Raw genomic sequence first — 21,130 nt, 5'->3', positions numbered from 1 at the left:
GAGAGGTGTACTGTTTTCCCTCCTTGTAAATCTCACATTTGATGATGGACCACAGGTTCTCAATGGGGTTCAGATCAGGTGAACAAGGAGGCCATGTCATTAGATTTTCTTCTTTTATACCCTTTCTTGCCAGCCACGCTGTGGAGTACTTGGACGCGTGTGATGGAGCATTGTCCTGCATGAAAATCATGTTTTTCTTGAAGGATGCAGACTTCTTCCTGTACCACTGCTTGAAGAAGGTGTCTTCCAGAAACTGGCAGTAGGACTGGGAGTTGAGCTTGACTCCATCCTCAACCCGAAAAGGCCCCACAAGCTCATCTTTGATGATACCAGCCCAAACCAGTACTCCAGCTCCACCTTGCTGGCGTCTGAGTCGGACTGGAGCTCTCTGCCCTTTACCAATCCAGCCACGGGCCCATCCATCTGGCCCATCAAGACTCACTCTCATTTCATCAGTCCATAAAACCTTAGAAAAATCAGTCTTGAGATATTTCTTGGCCCAGTCTTGACGTTTCAGCTTGTGTGTCTTGTTCAGTGGAGGTCGTCTTTCAGCCTTTCTTACCTTGGCCATGTCTCTGAGTATTGCACACCTTGTGCTTTTGGGCACTCCAGTGATGTTGCAGCTCTGAAATATGGCCAAACTGGTGGCAAGTGGCATCTTGGCAGCTGCGCGCTTGACTTTTCTCAGTTCATGGGCAGTTATTTTGCGCCTTGGTTTCTCCACACGCTTCTTGCGACCCTGTTGACTATTTTGAATGAAACGCTTGATTGTTCGATGATCACGCTTCAGAAGCTTTGCAATTTTAAGAGTGCTGCATCCCTCTGCAAGATATCTCACTATTTTTGACTTTTCTGAGCCTGTCAAGTCCTTCTTTTGACCCATTTTGCCAAAGGAAAGGAAGTTGCCTAATAATAAAGCACACCTGATATAGGGTGTTGATGTCATTAGACCACACCCCTTCTCATTACAGAGATGCACATCACCTAATATGCTTAATTGGTAGTAGGCTTTCGAGCCTATACAGCTTGGAGTAAGACAGCATGCATAAAGAGGATGGTGTGGTCAAAATACTCATTTGCCTAATAATTCTGCACTCCCTGTATATATATATATATATATATATATATATATATATATATATATATATATATATATATATATATCATTGTTTCTGCTAGATCCTAGAAATAGGAGATATTAGTGGTGGATAGGGTTCACATAGCATCAAGCCTGTACCTATACTGCCATAAAATGTGGTTCTTTGTTGCCATTGCTCTTAAAATGGCCTCCATTCCCTGTAGCTGTTACTTAGCAATTATTATCAGAGCTGGCTCCAAAAAGACATAATACAGAACCCTTAAGCATTTAACTGATTTATTGAGACTATAAAGACCCAAGCTCATCACACTGACATGCTGGTGATTATGTGATTATCCAAATACTGCCCTCATGATTTATCTAAACTGGGATTGACCCTACTAGGTGCATTTAAAAGCTATATGGGAACCTCCCTGAGTCCAAAACCATGACCTTTCTCTTCTGGAAGCAAACACTATCACATTTTTTGCCCACCTCACGCCATTAGCTCAAAGTAACATACACAGCCCACATTCTTAACATATGGCGTACAACTTCTCTTTTCTGTCACTAAATGTGAATGGGTTAAACAGTCCGAATAGAAGATGCTTAGTTATCCAAGAGCTACACAAATCTAAGGCACCGGCGGTGTACTTGCAAGAGACACACTTTTGTATAAGAGGGCCACCTAAATTTGGGAGTGAGCAGATTGCAGATCTGACTTCATCTTTGGTAAACTGGCTATCAAGTGTTTGTCTGTGATGTTCACTAATCTGCGGAAGGGTGACTTCCCCCAGCAACATGCAGCTTCCGAATTGACCCTCATTGGCAGCACCTGCATGGGCTTACATCGCAACCTCAAAAAACTCTCCTTATGGTACAACTCTCAGATAACTTCAAGGGAACCACAAAAGCTCCCATACATTTTAACTGGGGAGCGGATTGGGGAGCGGATTTAGGGAAAACATTTACCCTCTTGGAATGGCACTCATTAAACAATTCAAGGCCTCCTCGAGTAGCTTATCACATTGGGAAGCATACTGCTAAGCCCTAATGAGGTGGTACCTGACCCCCACTAAATTAACTCGTATATATCTGGTGGTCTCTGACCCATGTTGGAGGTGCAATGAGAACAGAGGTACACTTTACCACATCTTTTTGGACTGCCCCGCTGGGCGGCCATTTTGGAGGTTAATTGAGTAGTTCCTATGTTCCACATTACAAACTGGGAAACCACCTCACCCAGAATGTTTTTTACTGCATATAATCCTCAACTTCCAAAATATGGAACACAGGGTTGTCACTATGCATGTCCTGCTAGCTGCCAAAATTGCCCTTGCAGCGAAATGGAAAACCACTCTTGTGCCCACCTTGCAGGAGGTCCTAGACAGAATAGACAAGACTAGCCAATACGAAGAATTGGCATACAGGCTAAAGGCTAAAGAACCACAATTTGCCAAGGAGAGGCAAAGCTGGATTAGATTTACCAAGAACCAGAATCACAGATTGGGGTTAAATTAAATAAAGTGTTACCATGCATGATACAGCTGGGACTTACAGTGACTGTCCGCTCAACACCAGCAAGTGCAGATTAGAGGTCTACTGGCTTCACACATTATGTTAGAAATGGTTACATTTGTTATTTTGTACCTTGTATTCATGGTCATGTTCATATTTCCTGAGCTGGGTGGCAGGCAGGGTTGCCTTTTTTAAACTGCCGCACAACAACTAAACTGTGGCAGAACTAGTGTGTCTAAGGATGCCAACTCACACACTGGGTCCCAAGACGCACACATCCTCCTGGGCCTCCTTGCTCCCCCTTTATTAAGACTACACCTCCTTACTCATTAGAGGGGGATGGGGATTTGGTGGATGCACCATTGAGGTTCTTAGAATGTTATCATATGTCACAAAGGAAGGAGAGGAACAAGGGATAAGTGTGTCAAGTGTCACATGAGGGTCATATACCTCACTTCTCTGTCACGGGATATTATGATAGCTGTCAACTAGGCTAATCTCCGTAAAGAGTATACATGGGAGGATACAATACCCACAAAAATCCATACATCTGGTCATCCTGTGGTTAGTGATACCTCATAAAGAATATGAGCGATCACCTCTGGGTTGCCCCACATGGCGCCCGGCAGTGAGGCAGAGCATCGGAAGCCATCAGGCAGGCTTCTGATGCTCTGCCTGTGCTGAGGGCCTTGAGGGGTTATTCAGGGATTCTTGACATATATCAGTGTTTAAATGAAATTTGCGTTGATTTTGAAAAGAAAAGGGTTTGGAAATAGCAAAGTGCTACTTGTACTTCTAGTAAATTGCAGTGCTCATGGCTTTTCTTGATATCTGACTTTAGATATGTAGATGGTGTGGAGTTTTATCATGTTTTGCTCTCGCCACAACACATGCAAACACACACATTATTATCCTATAGTGGGTAGGTGTCCATTATCCCCAGTAATGGGTAGGTGTCCCTTCCTTCCCCCCTTTTCCTTTCCCACTTTCCCTATGCTCTTAATTGATAATAAAACCTTACCCAGTTTGCATATTTCTACCTCTTTCTAATGCAAGTAGAGCCACACAAAATGTGGTCTAGACTTGGAGAATTGATTTTGGCAGAATTCTGATTATGTTACATGTGAATTATGCATAAGTAACTAAATTTGATACGCCACATGTTCCAATCCCAACAAAACCTAAACAAGCAATGGGTAAACCATTTTGATTGTTACTGGAATTGTGGTTATTTTTTTTTACTTATTTCTGTAAGCACTAGCAGCAAGTGGGTAAATTGACAAAAACTACCAATAGGGATTTTACACATCACCCATACTCCCACTCACCATACCATGCAGCAAGCCAATGTCTGCTTTGAACCATCCTCACACAAAAGTTCAATAACCGCAGAGATATAGGTACACACAACCTTATCCTTCTCTACAAACAAAAACACCCAGCAACTACACACACTCTCACGCACATAACACTCACAGAAAATAGTCCATGGCTCAAGGAGTGAATCTTGATCTGGCAAGAGTACAATCTTACTCTGAGTGTAGCTGCATGTGGCTTATGCTGTAGGATAACATTAAGCTTAATTACAATGTGACCTGCATTTTCACTGATTTGTGCTACAATACATCTTCACACATTTTGTTTTATGAATTCCACTCCCCTACTAATTGCTCCTTAGCGCTCCAGTGAGGCTCTTAATCATTTGTTATGTACAATATGTTTACTGGAAACTCATCCTTGTGTGATCTTACAATCTAAAAATAACTGATAGGACATGTGAATAAGGAGAAACTATATTTCTTCATAAGTAACAGAAGTTTCTGTTTCGAGGAACCAAATAATATAATCTACCCCACCTATTATTTTATGTTTCTTTCTCTTTTCTGTGTGGTGCCGAATAATAAGTATAGTCCCTATCTGCATGATGGAGGATGCGCCAGGAGTCCGCAAACTGGTGGGACGAGAGGAGAGTCCTTATGCCCCTAAGGACATGGTCCGGTATCGTATACGTGCCTTTCGATGTGTCCATTCTGGGGTCCAGGGGGGCATTGAAGTCCCCTCCGAGTATAACGGTTCCTTCTCCGAATGTTTCCAGGGTTCTAAGGGCAGTGGCCAGGAACGTTCTCTGGCCCTTATTTGGGAGGTACAGATTCGCAAGTGTGATTTTGGAGTCACCTATTACCCCTTTGAGGAAGAGGTATCTGCCTTCCATGTCCTTTTACTCCGCTTCCAAGTGGAACTGAATATCTGCTGAGAATAGTATGGCCACACCCTTGGATTTGGTCAAGGGATTGTGTGCGAAGTAGCCGATGGGGTAATATTTGTTGGAGAACTTTGGGGTATGGGGTGTATAGAAGTGGGTTTCCTGGAAGAAGGCAATCGACACCCCCAGCGCCTTGATCTCTCGTAGCCCTCTGGCCCATTTATGTGGGGAGTTGAGGCCCCTCGTGTTGATCGTGTAGAGGTTGAGGCCGGTTCTGTCATATCCGCCCGCACCAGGGGCGCGGTGAGCGGGAGGGGGCGAGCTCATTTTGTGAAGCTACGTCCGGGCCGAAGCTGTTGGCGGGGTAGGGAGGGCAGGGGGAGGTATAGGCAGGTGGGGGTATCTGGGTTCTAGGAAGGTAGGAAGGGAAGGGAGGTCTGCGGGGTTATGGAGGGAGGGAGAGGGGGAGCAGATGTCAAAGAAGTGAATTGGGTGGGGTAACTCTTATGGGTGTTGTCGGGTCGCCGGGGCGACGGTAGTTAGGGGTAATGTGCTGCTGGTAGGTGGGAGTCTAGGGACGTTGTCCCTTGTGTCCACCTCTCAGGTTGTTGGCAGTAAACCCGTGGGGTTGCTGGCACCAGGGGGAGGGTGGGTCGCCCACTAGTGACTTCTTGTTGGACGGTGTGTCACAGTTTGTCCACTTCCGACCCCAGCTGCTTCATAGTTTTGGTGCATAGTGGATTGTGGCACCCATGTAGGGCGAAGCCGTGGGAGCGGTTTATGATTCGTGTGAGCGGGCTTCCATGTCTGTCCCCTCATGGGACGTATCGTGAGGTATGCGGGATGAGAGTATTCTAGGGGGTTTGAGGGAGAACATCATACAAGGTATAAACACTCTGTATATAACATTATCAAAGAGAACATTTGTAACATTCAAAAAAAAATTAAAACAATGTGACCGTGCCCGTGTGTCGTAAGGGTCATCCAGTGGTGTATGTCATGAGGTTGCGTTATGTGGGTCACTCGAGGCCTGGAGGTACTCATCCCGGGGAGAAAAAATGAAATAAATAAATAAATAAAAAGGGGGGGGTCACAATGCTACCTGGAGTATGTCCCGGGCTTAGCTGGGGTTGTCTCATTTAAGCTGAAATGCCCTCCATGTGGGAAGTATTGTATCTTGCTCGGTTATGCGTTAGTCAAGGAGTGTCCAGTGGTGGCTGGTGTCCTTGTGGGGTGGCAGTTTTGTACGGTCAGTGGGTAAGTTCGTTAGAGTGTGTAACTGTGCGTTCCAGTTCAACTAGGCTGTGTGTCTGTTTTGTCACCAGTGTGTGGTGTGTAGCAATGTGTCGTGTTAGTGCGAGGGTGAGTGTGTCTCTGGAGATGGTGCTTGAGTGTTGTCTTTGTGTGTGCTGTCATGTGGAGCATGTGTATCTGGTGTTGTATCTGAGGGGGTTGTGGTCCCCTGGGTTTTACTTGCGCTTCTGGTCCTCTTCCCCACTGTTTTCGTTCAGGTATGGTACCATGGTGTTCGGTCTTTATGGTTTGCGGATGGGGGGGCTCCAAAAAAGATGGTGGAGCATGTTCGGTAAGGGGCAGTTTTCCAGCCCATCGTGGGGAGGCGAATCCAGACCCGTGCCAGGCGGTTCATGTGTGAGATGTTGAGTATGACTTAGACGTTCAGTGGACTAGTTGGCCTTCATGGTGGTGAAGCATGTTTGCCCGTAGGGAGGTGGATGATCCTCGGGGACGGTCGTAGGTTGTCTTCCAGGTGTGTTGCCGTTGCGCTCAGTCCCTTGGTGAGCAAGTAGTGTCCAGGAGGTCAGCAAGAGAGGAAGAAGAAGAGTAACCCCCCCCCAAAAAAAAACCCAATCCAACCGGGGCTGCTTCTCTGTCTTTGTTACATAAATACAATAAAAAAGGCTGCGCACAAATATAAAATCCAATGGTTAAACAAAAAAGGAGAGAATTAGTCCAGCTATTGTGTCCTTACAAGTGTCCTTGGATGTTGAGGTCTTCTACTTGTATAGTGGTATCACTTGATATGAAAGATAAAAAGGAACAAGGAACAACCAATGGTGTAGTACGTAAAATTCAGGTATAGGTGTGAAAAGAAATAGTATAAAACTCACATTTACCAGAGCTAATATCCAGCTCTGGAGTGAAGTGCGTACAGCGGTTTAATCCCCGCTTATGGGATATAAGGCAGGTTCCTCTCCGTAAGTGGTTTTCGATTCTCGGAATAAAAAGAAGAAACAGCCAATAGTGCTCACTGTGTGGCAATATGAATAAGAATAATAAAAAATTTTTTTGTACTTACAAAATAAGAGCAGGCACACTGCTCTTTGATGACAGCTTGGGTGGATTGATCCCCACCTAAGGATTTCTTTGAGTACAGGAAACTTCCAGGGGTATTCAAGGTTTTTTATAAAACCAGTAAAAAAAGATAAAAATAACAATAAAAAGCCAGGGTAAAATAGAAATTATGTGTCTATAAAAAAGATAATTGGCACAAACAAATGACCAAATAATACTTTAATATATAAAACACAATATTTAAATATCCATAACGCGTTTCGTCACTCAAGGACTTTTTCAAATGGAATAACATGTTTAGCCTGGCAGGTAGATATTATATAGGAACATAATTATTTGAATTTTGGCGCCAAAACTTGGTCCATCCAATCAGAATTAAGAGCACGTTTAAAACTTAAAATACGTTAATAACTTAATAAAAGCTTAGTTTATAATATAGCAACATGATTCTAATTAATATAAATCAAAAACGAGGGTGAAAAAGTATAGATTTAAACGTTTCAAAATTGTCACATGACCGGCATCACTTCCGCATTTTGGAAGTGTAGCCGCAATGCTCAATGGGAAATGTAGTTCAATTTGGCCGTGAGCGTTAAAATTTTAAATTACATTAGATCACTTAATGGGAGCTCTTTTTATAATCTAGCAACATGGTTCTGGATGATATAATTCAAAAACGAGGGTAAGAAAGTGTGGATTTAAAAGTTTAAAAGTTTTAAAATGGTCATATGACCGGCGTCACTTCCGGTTTTCGGAAGCATAGCCGCAATGCTCTGTGGGAAATGTAGTACAATTTGGCCGCGAGCAACGGCCGTTTCCCATTACATTAAAATTTAAACATGTATTTACCCATATTCGTTTGTTGCTAATTCAGAGATAAATTTTAAAAAACGAAAATGCCAAATATTATTTTTGAACAGTAAAAAGTGGTCACATGATTTTCGGCAATAGAGGCCGAAATGTATTATGGGAAATGTAGTTAAAAGATTGAAAATTGAGAGGCAAATACCCCAAAGGGGACTAATAAAATAAGGGGAATAAAATAGGAAGAGAACCAAAAAAGTGTATGATATTTATGATTTTATATGCTGCAATACTAAAAATGTTATTTATCTGCTCGAGTGCCCATGTGGCCTCCAATATGTGGGGATGACCACAAGGTGCCTAAAGATAAGACTGAGCGAACATTGCAGAAATATTAAAAATGGATACCTGAACCATACAGTATCCAAACATTTCATTATGCACAATAAAGACCCACGCCTATTAAAATGTGTTGGTATAAAAAAATGTTCTACCTCCTGGCGTGGAGGTGATATAAAAAAGTTACTTGGTAAAACAGAGATGGAATGGGTGTATAAACTTCAGACTCTTATACCCCATGGCCTCAATGCAGATTTTGACTTACATAATTTTTTATAAATATTTATATAATTTGATGCCTGTACCTTTAAAGCAAGATTTTATTGTTATTTATTTTATTTACATATTTTATTTACATATATCCTGGTCTTATTGTTACCTGCAAATCACCCAACTTTTTATTTAATCTGTCCATTTTATCAGTATTGGCCCTTTTTAATATAAGGTGTATTTGTTCCTTTAATTATATGTATTTATGTTCTCTTCCTATTTTATTCCCCTTATTTTATTAGTCCCCTTTGGGTATTTGCCTCTCAATTTTCAATCTTTTAACTACATTTCCCATAATACATTTCGGCCTCTATTGCCGAAAATCATGTGACCACTTTTTACTGTTCAAAAATAATATTTGGCATTTTCGTTTTTTAAAATTTATCTCTGAATTAGCAACAAACGAATATGGGTAAATACATGTTTAAATTTTAATGTAATGGGAAACGGCCGTTGCTCGCGGCCAAATTGTACTACATTTCCCACAGAGCATTGCGGCTATGCTTCCGAAAACCGGAAGTGACGCCGGTCATGTGACCATTTTAAAACTTTAAAACTTTTAAATCCACACTTTCTTACCCTCGTTTTTGAATTATATCATCCAGAACCATGTTGCTAGATTATAAAAAGAGCTCCCATTAAGTGATCTAATGTAATTTTAAATTTTAACGCTCACGGCCAAATTGAACTACATTTCCCATTGAGCATTGCGGCTACACTTCCAAAATGCGGAAGTGATGCCGGTCATGTGACAATTTTGAAACGTTTAAATCTATACTTTTTCACCCTCGTTTTTGATTTATATTAATTAGAATCATGTTGCTATATTATAAACTAAGCTTTTATTAAGTTATTAACGTATTTTAAGTTTTAAACGTGCTCTTAATTCTGATTGGATGGACCAAGTTTTGGCGCCAACATTCAAATAATTATGTTCCTATATAATATCTACCTGCCAGGCTAAACATGTTATTCCATTTGAAAAAGTCCTTGAGTGACGAAACGCGTTATGGATATTTAAATATTGTGTTTTATATATTAAAGTATTATTTGGTCATTTGTTTGTGCCAATTATCTTTTTTATAGACACATAATTTCTATTTTACCCTGGCTTTTTATTGTTATTTTTATCTTTTTTTACTGGTTTTATAAAAAACCTTGAATACCCCTGGAAGTTTCCTGTACTCAAAGAAATCCTTAGGTGGGGATCAATCCACCCAAGCTGTCATCAAAGAGCAGTGTGCCTGCTCTTATTTTGTAAGCACAAAAAATTTTTTTATTATTCTTATTCATATTGCCACACAGTGAGCACTATTGGCTGTTTCTTCTTTTTATTCCGAGAATCGAAAACCACTTACGGAGAGGAACCTGCCTTATATCCCATAAGCGGGGATTAAACCGCTGTACGCACTTCACTCCAGAGCTGGATATTAGCTCTGGTAAATGTGAGTTTTATACTATTTCTTTTCACACCTATACCTGAATTTTACGTACTACACCATTGGTTGTTCCTTGTTCCATTTTATCTTTCATATCAAGTGATACCACTATACAAGTAGAAGACCTCAACATCCAAGGACACTTGTAAGGACACAATAGCTGGACTAATTCTCTCCTTTTTTGTTTAACCATTGGATTTTATATTTGTGCGCAGCCTTTTTTATTGTATTTATTTATCTTATTTCAAAGGGTTTGAGGGATTCCCTTTTTTTAAGGTTGCTGCCAAAAGTTATCTAGCGCTGTCTTATTCTTTTTATTTATTATCTGTCTTTGTTACACCTTTCTCCCCCGGTGGTAAAAGAGAAGAGGAGAGTGCCAGGGAGGGTACCCGTTCCTTATGCTCCCACTGTGCAGGTGTATGTGCGGTAGTAATAATGGTTGATGGTTTGCAGGGGCTGTGTGTGCCGTCTTTGGCACCAGTAGATAGGAATAAAGTCTCTGGATGAGGTATTTCTACAGATGTGTCTCAGGCGATACCTCGTCCAGGGCAATGAACTATTTCACTCTTTTCAGCAGCAGAGAGATCCTTTTTCTTCCCCATATTGCATGAAAATGGTGCTCTGCTTAATAATGTGGAACAGCCTCCTTTAGTAGTCTTTCCTTAAAATGGGCTTACCTGGCAATCTAATTATCACAGGTGTCCGAAATTGTTTTCAGTGATCAAAAGAGCCCTGAGACACAATGCCATCCATGAGTTAAACTGAAAAACAAAATATTTAATCTTTGTGACACTTAAATAGAATTTGCATAATATTTTGGAACAGGGTGTAGATATTACTGACGTATGATTGACGCGGGTAAGGATAGAGGTGGCGCTTAAGGGGCTGGACTCACAAGTGAGGGTATCTTGAGCCACTTGTCAGCAGTATGTTCCCAATGTTCAAAGGGCCTAGCTCTTTAATGTTTTTTAAATGTGTTATCCCAACGCATAACATTGGCTTCCTGGTATGGGGTTTGTTTAATCCCTAAACTCTTTGCTTTTCACTAATTGCACCTGTGTAAGAGGGAGCTGAGAATGTCCCCTGTTCCTCAGCTTTGTACCGTATGATGATTTTTGGGTGAATTATGTTTGTCCATTTACAGTTGCAAGAAAAAGTATGTGAACCCTTTGGAATGATATGGATTTCTGCACAAATTGGTCATAAAATGTGATCTGATCATCATCTAAGTCACAACAATAGACAATAACAGTCTGCTTAAACTAATAACACACAAAGAATGAAATGTTGCCATGTTTTTATTGAGCACACCATGTAAACAGAAATGTTAAAATGTTTCCTTTCCTAATTAGATTACTGACACCCCCTCCCTTGGTAAACCAGAAAAAAAATGCCACATTGGTCTTGCTGCCCTGCTCCAGCTGAGATCTTCATTAATTGTGATTTTTACCAGTCCAAGCCAATGCTGCACCAATTTGTATTTCTTTATAAAGATGTGTTTTGCCAATGTATCTCATAGAGGAGCATTCAATGTCTTCACACAGAGTGAGAAGATGCTGAATGACAGACCTTAAAAAGACTACATCCAACTGAAGAAATGGCCAGACACTTTATGAGAAAGGTCCAACAAAGGTTTATTGGAAAAACGTATACAATGTTCTGACTCGCCAACAGCACACAGTACTTTTCAAGCTATTTCAAGATTCAGTTTGATAAAGGATCCCTGTTGAGTTGAAACATTGTATACCTTTCTCCTGTTGGACCAGCAATGGAAGTATACTCTGGGCTGGAAGCACATGGGTCATCCTCTGTATGCATGCCTTCTTACTATTACTATCTGAAAAGATTGTAGGATTACAATAATATGCATGAGTGACTGGCACTAGAAGTGTATCTATGAAGCAATGTTAACATAGCCTTTTTCTCAGACTTCATGCTGTTGTTCAAAGACTAACAGTGTTATTTTACTTAATCTAGACTAATGAAGAGCTTTGCTCCAATAAGTTACCATGGCCTCACCTTTATGGCACATCTTTGACTTACAGTTTCTTCTCCCACCGACCATTTTGTTTCTCTCATTCCATTCCTAAGAGTAAAATAGCACATCAACAGGGATCTGAATACCCTGGTACACCCTGATCAAAATACTGGGATGGTGTGAGGTCTGTTTGGGTCCTAACTTGAAAACTAACACTTTATTTGATCATTTAACAATCTATGATGAACAGAGATATAATTGTAATAGCTACTGTATCATTTTATTTTGTCTTTTGTATACAATTTGATTTTAGTGACAAATAAAATGTAATTATTTTTATATTAAGGAGTGCATTGGTGACTTATTGTTATAAGCCGTGCACTCTGTACCTGTCAATCACAGCAAGGTAGAGAAACAGAATCAATGGCAGAACTACTGTCGGTATAGCTGATGCTTGGTTGGTACAGGGTCGACAAGTTGAGGGGACCTGTATCATTCAAGGTTGTTAGCTTATGATTCATCTTAACAGAGTTTAACCCTCTCAATTCACTTTTATTCTGAAAGCATAAACATGGCAAGAAAAAAATATACCACTTACAGGTTCAGCTTTGTCTGCAAAGTTCTTCTAACCTTTAACCCTAGAGAGCTTGCTACCTTAAATGATGGTCAAACCTTTGAGTGCCATGGAAATGCAGTTCATGCAGGCTTTATGAACAGGTTTTCTATTTTCCATGATGACAATTGGCCCTAGTGGGTCTATTGTATGTTTTATTATGTGGTGGGTGGTAAAGGGGTGCATCAGGTATAAAGAGGCAAAGCAAAATGGTTATGACAGCAACAGCACAAATATAAGGCATTAGGTGCCAAAAACAGTTGTGTCACCAATGTTAGAGTTTATCCCGGCTAGGAATGTCTATTTAGCTGGCTGTCAGGTGCTTTCTTGATTCAGCTGGCGTGGACCCATGTTGGACTTCTGTCTGTCAGCACTGAGGTTCTGGTCACAGCTATCACCATGCTTGGTGGTTCGAACTGAGTATCTGTTCTTTTTCAACTTCTTGATCAGTACCTTGACTCCTGATTTAAATGGGTGGGTTGGCTCCTCACTTGAAATAGGAAGAGAGATGCATCACCACAGATTTGTTTACCAGATTAGCAACATATTACATTCTTGCCACATCCACTTCCTCATTCATTCCCTAAGGGTAGCCTGTTGTCTTGATGATCAGACCAATTATGCCATTGGCAAAGTACCATCGGCACCCTTCCTCAACTTGTCTTTAATAGTTATGTTGGTCTTACCTACTTGGCCTGCTGATTGTGGGTGATAGGAGACATAGCATTTCAAATCAATGCACAGCATCTTGCTGTTGTGCTGTGTTAACTGTCACTGTTTATTTGCAGATGACATCTATTTATTTATGTAGATTCTTTACAGTGGAGAAATAAAATAAATACTAAACTATAAGTATCTTGTATATTTTTTAATTGGCACTTGGCACACAGATGAATTGTCTTATTGTATATTGTATATAAATTACGGTAGTTGCATAAGTGGTTTTAGGGATTATTGCACCTCTAAGTTTTTATCTTACAGAATGTAGTTGTTTTGCATGTGTATTTTTTTTTGTTTTGTTTTTTGCACGTTTGCTCCCATAATAGGCTGCATGTGAATATTTGGCATGTCTATTTTATTATATGACAAATTCGCTTTCACTACTTAATATAGTTTTTTTTTTTTTACACTGCTTGTTTTTTTGTTTTGTTTTTTATTTGGACAGCAGCATTTCCTTTTAATCAAGCTTCTTTCCATTCAGTACCAATAACTGGTGATTAACTCAATCACAACATGTTAACTAGATCTAAAACGTTAATTAAACATATATACATGTATGCAAAAAAAAAATAAAAAAATAACCAAGCTGAAAATAAATAATATTTATGGTGCATACACTTAGATCTTTGCAAGATATGGTAATATAAAATAGAGTAATAAGTAGCCAGAAATGACCATCCTGAACAAATGGACATCGTGGACTCTGGATACAGGATTAAAAAATATGAAAAGAATAAAAGATACATCACATGCACTTGTATTGCAAATTAAATGAATAACAATTTTTGAAACCTAAATTTTTTTTTTTTTTACAGCTCTATTGAATTTAGAAGTAGAAACTGAAACACATTTTAAATTTGAACAATGTGTAAGGGCTAGGATAAAGAAAATGATGGTGTAGTGATGCTATGATAATTAGATGATGTATCTTGGCAAGACAACAACAGAAAAACTAAGCACATGACCTACAGTTACCTGTGGGTATTAAAAAGCACCTACTTCAGCTGTTGTTAATTACACTCTAAAATGCAGAGTGTCTAATTACTGGCCTTTTAAATTACTTAATAGAAACTCCAACACAGTGTAGGTTGTTAAATGTGATATGAAAATTATGAGCTTCACAGAAAGATGGAATGTGTTTAATATTCCCTAATTGTTTGTCTGATACTACAACAGCTGAGCCACCGTGCCTTAAATGCTGACAAAGTTCAAAACGGATTGTGAAAATTATGCTGTGGTTGACGCTATGTGTTTCACTTCATTTCTAATTATTTAACTATTACATTTCAAATTATCTATGTGGTAGTTTTCTATATATAGAAGATATTAAACTATGTTTATAAGGTAGCATCATTTTCACACAGTTACTTGATCATGTAATCAAATAAAATTACTATGAAACCATTTAGCATTAATAGTTCTAGGCAAGGTTTTAATATGTATAAGGCACAAGTACTAACCTTAGTTTCTAAACACCACACTTATTTTTCTACAAGCAGGGAAGATATCTCTTATCTCTCTCCATCCACTACCAACTTTTCCCCTAACAATACTCCCTCAGCTGTCCAAGCTCATTTGCACCCACTATAGCAGAAGAGCTTTCTGCTCTGCACCATTCCTCCCGCCCCACCACCTGTTCCCTTTATCCTATTCCCTTGTATCTCATCCACACTTTGTCTCATTCTCTTGTTCTGCCTCTCACTAAAATTTTCAATCTCTCCCTCTCCTCTGGCACATTTCCTCTACCCTTTAAACATGCAACTGTAACCCCGATTCTGAAAAAGTCCAACCTTGACTCTAATTCCCCATCTATCTACCGCCCTATCTCGCTACTGCCGTTTGTCTCCAAGATCCTTAAGAGAGTTGTGTATGCAAGATTGACAGACTTCCTCAAATCCAACTCTGTGCTTGACCTGCTTCAATCTGGATTCTGCACTCGTCACTCTAGTAAAACATCTGTGACAAAAGTATCCAATGTTCTTATCACTGCTAAATCCCATGGCCACTACTCTGTCCTAATTCTCCTCAACCTTTCTGCTGCTTATGACACTGTTGATCATTAACAGTTTGTTCTCATCATCTGTAATCTCGGTCTATGAGATACCGCTCTCTCCTGGTGCTCTTCCTACCTTCCTAGGTATTCTCTTTGACTCTGACCTCTCCTTCACCCCTCATGTACAATATATCGCCAAATCCTGATGCTTCCATCTCAAAAACATTGCGTGCATCCGACCCTATTTAATGCCTTATACGACAAAGGTGCTTGTCCATGCCGCTGTCCTCTCTTGCCTTGACTACTGTAATCTGCGTCTCAGTGGTCTTATGTGTTCCCAACTTGCCCCGTTACAGTCTATAAGGACTGTGACAGTGAGGCTCATCTTGTCCACCCGCACCTCCCACGCCTCTCCCCTTTGTCAGTCCCTACATTGGCTACCTGTAAGACTCAATTTAAGATCCTGATACTTGCTTAAAAATCTCTACACAATGCTGCTCCAACCTACTTTTACTAAATATGTCCATCTAGTCTCCTATGCTAAATATGTCCCATCTAGGCCCCTATGCTAAATATGTCCCACCTAGGTCTAACTTCTGTTCGTACACGTACCTCTGATGCTAACCTTAAAGACTTCTCTAGGGCTGCACCATACCTATGGAATGCCCTTCCCCTCTCTGTTAGACTTTCACCCAATCTCCACTCCTTTAAAAAATCTTTGAAAAACTTACTTCTTTAGGAAAGCATATCAATTAAACTGTGAACAGCTTTCCCTCCCCGCACTCTGATTCCTCTCCTGAAACTGTAATCAAAACAAAACACTAAAGCCCTCAATGAATACTATCCTAGCAGCCTACTTTTCTATCCTACCCTTACCTTTTGTGTCACTATACCCACTCCCTTTAGCATGTAAGCTCATTGAGCAGGGCCCTTAATCCCTCTGTTCCCGTGCATCGAACTTGTCTGGTTACAAATATGTGTCTGTAACTTGTTGGCGCTTTATAAATAATAATAATAATAATAATAACTCAATGAAATGCAATAAACCTGTACTTAATGTCTTTAAGGGATACTTCAAGAAGGAATGCTAAAACAACCAATCCAAAATAATAATGTATGCATGAGATATTAACTTTTAAGACACAAGGTGTGGGAAATCATATTTTATGGCAGCTCTGACATATCATGTGTCATGTGAAGGGGTTATTTTTAAATAAATTTCCATGCATTATTAGCTTTGAGCTTTGTCCGTTCTAAGCAGTATCTAGGACATTCAGGATCTTTCCATTTGACTTATGAGGTCTGGACAAAATCCCCCTTTTTAACACCACCATTTAAACATAATAATATAAATATTACTATTTTAACGTTGCCACCACCAAGACAATTTATAAATGGGGTGCATTGGTCCCCCAGGTAAGTCAATAATAAAACCCACCAAATATTACATAGCACAATATTTAAGGAATTGCAAAAATACTAACTAGTCTCTTCAGGTAACATGATTCTTAACCAGACAAAGGCAGAACGTAAAGGACCACTATAGTGCCAGGAAAACAAACTTGTTTTCCTGGCACTATAGTTCCCTGAGGGTGCCCCCACCCTCATGGCCCCCCTCCCACCAGGCTGACGTTGGAGGAAGGGGTTAAACACTTACCTTTCTCCAGCGCCGGGCTCCCTCGGCGCTGGGGACTCTCCTCCTCCTTTGGCCATCATCGGCTAAATGCGCATGCTCGTCAAGAGCCGCTCGCACATTCAATCAGTCCATAGGAAAGCATTAACCCTAAAGTTTCTCTGAAACTGCAATGTTTACAGCAGGCAGGGTTAACCCTAGAGGGACCTGGCACCCAGACCACTTCATTGAGCTGAAGTGGTCTGGGTGCCTATAGTGGCCCTTTAAAAAAATAATGTTTATTATGAGCAAAAATTATTTACACCAACAACATATAAAAACAAAAAGGATAAAATACAGAAGTCCTAATTACTAACTTAGGTTTTCAAAGTACAACTTCTGTCCAAGGGGTCTCTGGCAAGAAAAGATGGTGACTTACTTAGAATAAGATTCTGACCCCAAGCAAGTACACTAGCACCCTTCAGGATCTATAGAGATATACCCTGTGGATTACCATGCCTCACCCAGAGGTGGAGTTAAGGCGTATCCATGGAGATACTAAGTGACCACCCCCTTGTGTCCAGACCCACATCAATCCAAATGGAAGCATTTGGTTCTATCTTCTCTTATGCACCTGCCACAGAAATAATAATTGCATCTACTAATTTATTATTTTCCCATCCCACAGACATGTTGCACGCCCCACCTGCGATCCAATAGGACAGACATCCCATTCCAAATATAATAAAAATGAGGATTCATTATTAAGCTGTGGGTAAGTATTAATGTTTCTCTTGGATATGATACTGGAACACAAGGGTCATCATGAAACTAATACCCTTACCATATCAAAGGATCTATCCCTTACAAGGTACATGCCAAATGGATGCAGAGACATTCAGACTTTTTCCAAGTGTAGAACCTCACACCTTGCAGAGCCTTGATTACTTCACATCCATATGGTAAAATCCTTTTCACATTGCTATTCCATTCACACTACCCCTTCTGTCATCTGACCTCTGTGGGGGTCCCAGCTTCAAAATATGTAACCCCTTTTGACCTCGACAATAACCTCTCTGCCAGGTACTACACAAATTACATTAAAGGGCAATATTCCATAGTGTAATAATCAATTATGCACCCTTGCCGTGACACATAGCATCAGCTTTTCTTCCAGAAGTAGGTTCTGTGATTTGTAGCTAAGTGACTAACTTTATACTTACAACAACTGTTAACTAAAGTACATCTCCAATTCTGAGGACATGTAAAATTGTGTCTTGGGAATACAGGTCAGGAGGAAGGGACATAAATGGATTTCTACTTTGGCACATGACCGACAATGATTGTAGACTGAGGGAGGTAGGACAGTGATATACAATGCTGTGAAGCATTTTTAAAGTTTATACATTTCGGCCTGGAAACTATACATCTAACTATTCAGACCAAAAGCTAAAACAGTAACAGTCGTGTTGGTACCTCGAGTGACCTTTAATGTTTTAACATTGCCACATACTTGTTTTTTCTTACTCTTGTTCTTCTAATTTCTCCTTGATATGCAGTTGTACACATGGACTAGCTTTTGTTTTGGATTAAAAGTAATTCATAATCCATTTTAGTACACATGCTCAGGGTAGGTCAGATGCTTGGTAAAACCAAATAAATAAATATATATATATATATATATATATATATATATATATATATATATGTATATATATATACCATATTTATCGGCGTATAACACGCACCGGCGTATAACACGCACCTCATTTTAAGAAGGAAATTCCAGGAAATATAGTATTCTCCCCCCTCCCATAGTATTCTCCACCCCCTCCAATAGTGTTCCCCCCCTCATCCCATAGTGTTCCCCCCTCATCCCATAGTGCCCCCCTTTCTATAGTATCCCCCCCCTTTCCATAGTATTTCCCCCCCATAGTATTATCTCCCTCCCCTCCCATAGTATTCTCCCCCTACCATAGTATTCTCCAACCCCTCCCATAGTGTTCCCCCCTCATCCCATAGTGTTCCCCCCTCATCCCATAGTGTTCCCCCCTCATGCCATAGTGTTCCCCCCTCATGCCATAGTGCCCCCCCCTTTCCATAGTATTCTCCCCCCCTTTCCATAGTATTCTCCTCCCCCTTTCCATAGTATTCTCCCCCCCTTTCCATAGTATTCTCCCCCCTCCCATAGTATTCTCCCCCCCATAGTATTCTCCCCCCCATAGTATTCTCCCCCCATAGTATTCTCCCCCCCATAGTACGCTCCCCCCATAGTATTATCCCCCCCTTTCCATAGTATTCTCCCCCATAGTATTCTCCCCCCCTCCCATAGTATTCTCCACCCCCCCTCCCATAGTATTCTCCACCCCCCCTCCCATAGTATTCTCCCCCCCTCCCATAGTATTCTCCCCCCCCCATAGTATTCTCCCCCCCTCCCATAGTGTCCCTAGTGCACTTGTCCCATAATTACTTACCTGTCTTGAAGCGTGGGCCGGCTTCACAGCGCACACCGCGGAACTGGAACTTAAATTTCAGGTTCCGGTTTCCGGCGGGACTGAAAGGAAGTGTGCACACAATAGTAAAAACCTGGAAACCGGAACCTGAAACTGAAGTTCCAGTACCGCGGTGCGCGCTGAACACCGGCCCACGCTTCAAGACCGGTAAGTAATTATTGGATATCGGGGCATAACACGCACCCACGATTTCCCCCCTATTTTCAGGGAGAAAAAGTGCGTTTTATACGCCGATAAATACGGTATATATACAGGGAGTGCAGAATTATTAGGCAAGTTGTATTTTTGAGGATTAATTTTATTATTGAACAACAACCATGTTCTCAATGAACCCAAAAAACTCATTCAAAAACATAACAAAAACAAATCAGTGACCAATATAGCCACCTTTCTTTGCAAGGACACTCAAAAGCCTGCCATCCATGGATTCTGTCAGTGTTTTGATCTGTTCACCATCAACATTGCGTGCAGCAGCAACCACAGCCTCCCAGACACTGTTCAGAGAGGCTGTGATTGTAAATCTCACATTTGATGATGGACCACAGGTTCTCAATGGGGTTCAGATCAGGTGAACAAGGAGGCCATGTCATTAGATTTTCTTCTTTTATACTCTTTCTTGCCAGCCACGCTGTGGAGTACTTGGACGCGTGTGATGGAGCATTGTCCTGCATGAAAATCATGTTTTTCTTGAAGGATGCAGACTTCTTCCTGTACCACTGCTTGAAGAAGGTGTCTTCCAGAAACTGGCAGTAGGACTGGGAGTTGAGCTTGACTTCATCCTCAACCCGAAAAGGCCCCACAAGCTCATCTTTGATGATACCAGCCCAAACCAGTACTCCACCTCCACCTTGCTGGCGTCTGAGTCAGACTGGAGCTCTCTGCCCTTTACCAATCCAGCCACGGGCCCATCCATCTGGCCCATCAAGACTCACTCTCATTTCATCAGTCCATAAAACCTTAGAAAAATCAGTCTTGAGATATTTCTTGGCCCAGTCTTGACGTTTCAGCTTGTGTGTCTTGTTCAGTGGTGGTCGTCTTTCAGCCTTTCTTACCTTGGCCATGTCTCTGAGTATTGCACACCTTGTGCTTTTGGGCACTCCAGTGATGTTGCAGCTCTGAAATATGGCCAAACTGGTGGCAAGTGGCATCTTGGCAGCTGCACGCTTGACTTTTCTCAGTTCATGGGTAGTTATTTTGCGCCTTGGTTTCTCCACACGCTTCTTGCGACCCTGTTGACTATTTTGAATGAAACGCTTGATTGTTCGATGATCACGCTTCAGAAGCTTTGCAATTTTAAGAGTGCTGCATCCCTCTGCAAGATATCTCACTATTTTTGACTTTTCTGAGCCTGTCAAGTCCTTCTTTTGACCCATTTTGCCAAAGGAAAGGAAGTTGCCTAATAATTATGCACACCTGATATAGGGTGTTGATGTCATTAGACCACACCCCCTTCTCATTACAGAGATGCACAGCACCTAATATGCTTAATTGGTAGTAGGATTTCAGGCCTATACAGCTTGGAGTAAGACAACATGCATAAAGAGGATGATGTGTTCAAAATACTCATTTGCCTAATAATTCTGCACTCCCTGTATCCAGGCGTTTTCATGCAAACACTGCCTTTTTAGAGAAAAGGCAGTGTTTACATGGCCCCTAGGGACACCTCCAAGTGGCCACTCCTCAGATGGCCACTGGAGGTGCTTTCTGGGGCAGTGCTGCACAGTAGGCAGCACTGCC

This window comes from Pelobates fuscus, chromosome 4, assembly GCF_036172605.1.
Source record: "Pelobates fuscus isolate aPelFus1 chromosome 4, aPelFus1.pri, whole genome shotgun sequence".
Classification (NCBI taxonomy): domain Eukaryota; kingdom Metazoa; phylum Chordata; class Amphibia; order Anura; family Pelobatidae; genus Pelobates; species Pelobates fuscus.
Note: the sequence above shows the minus strand (reverse complement) of the source record.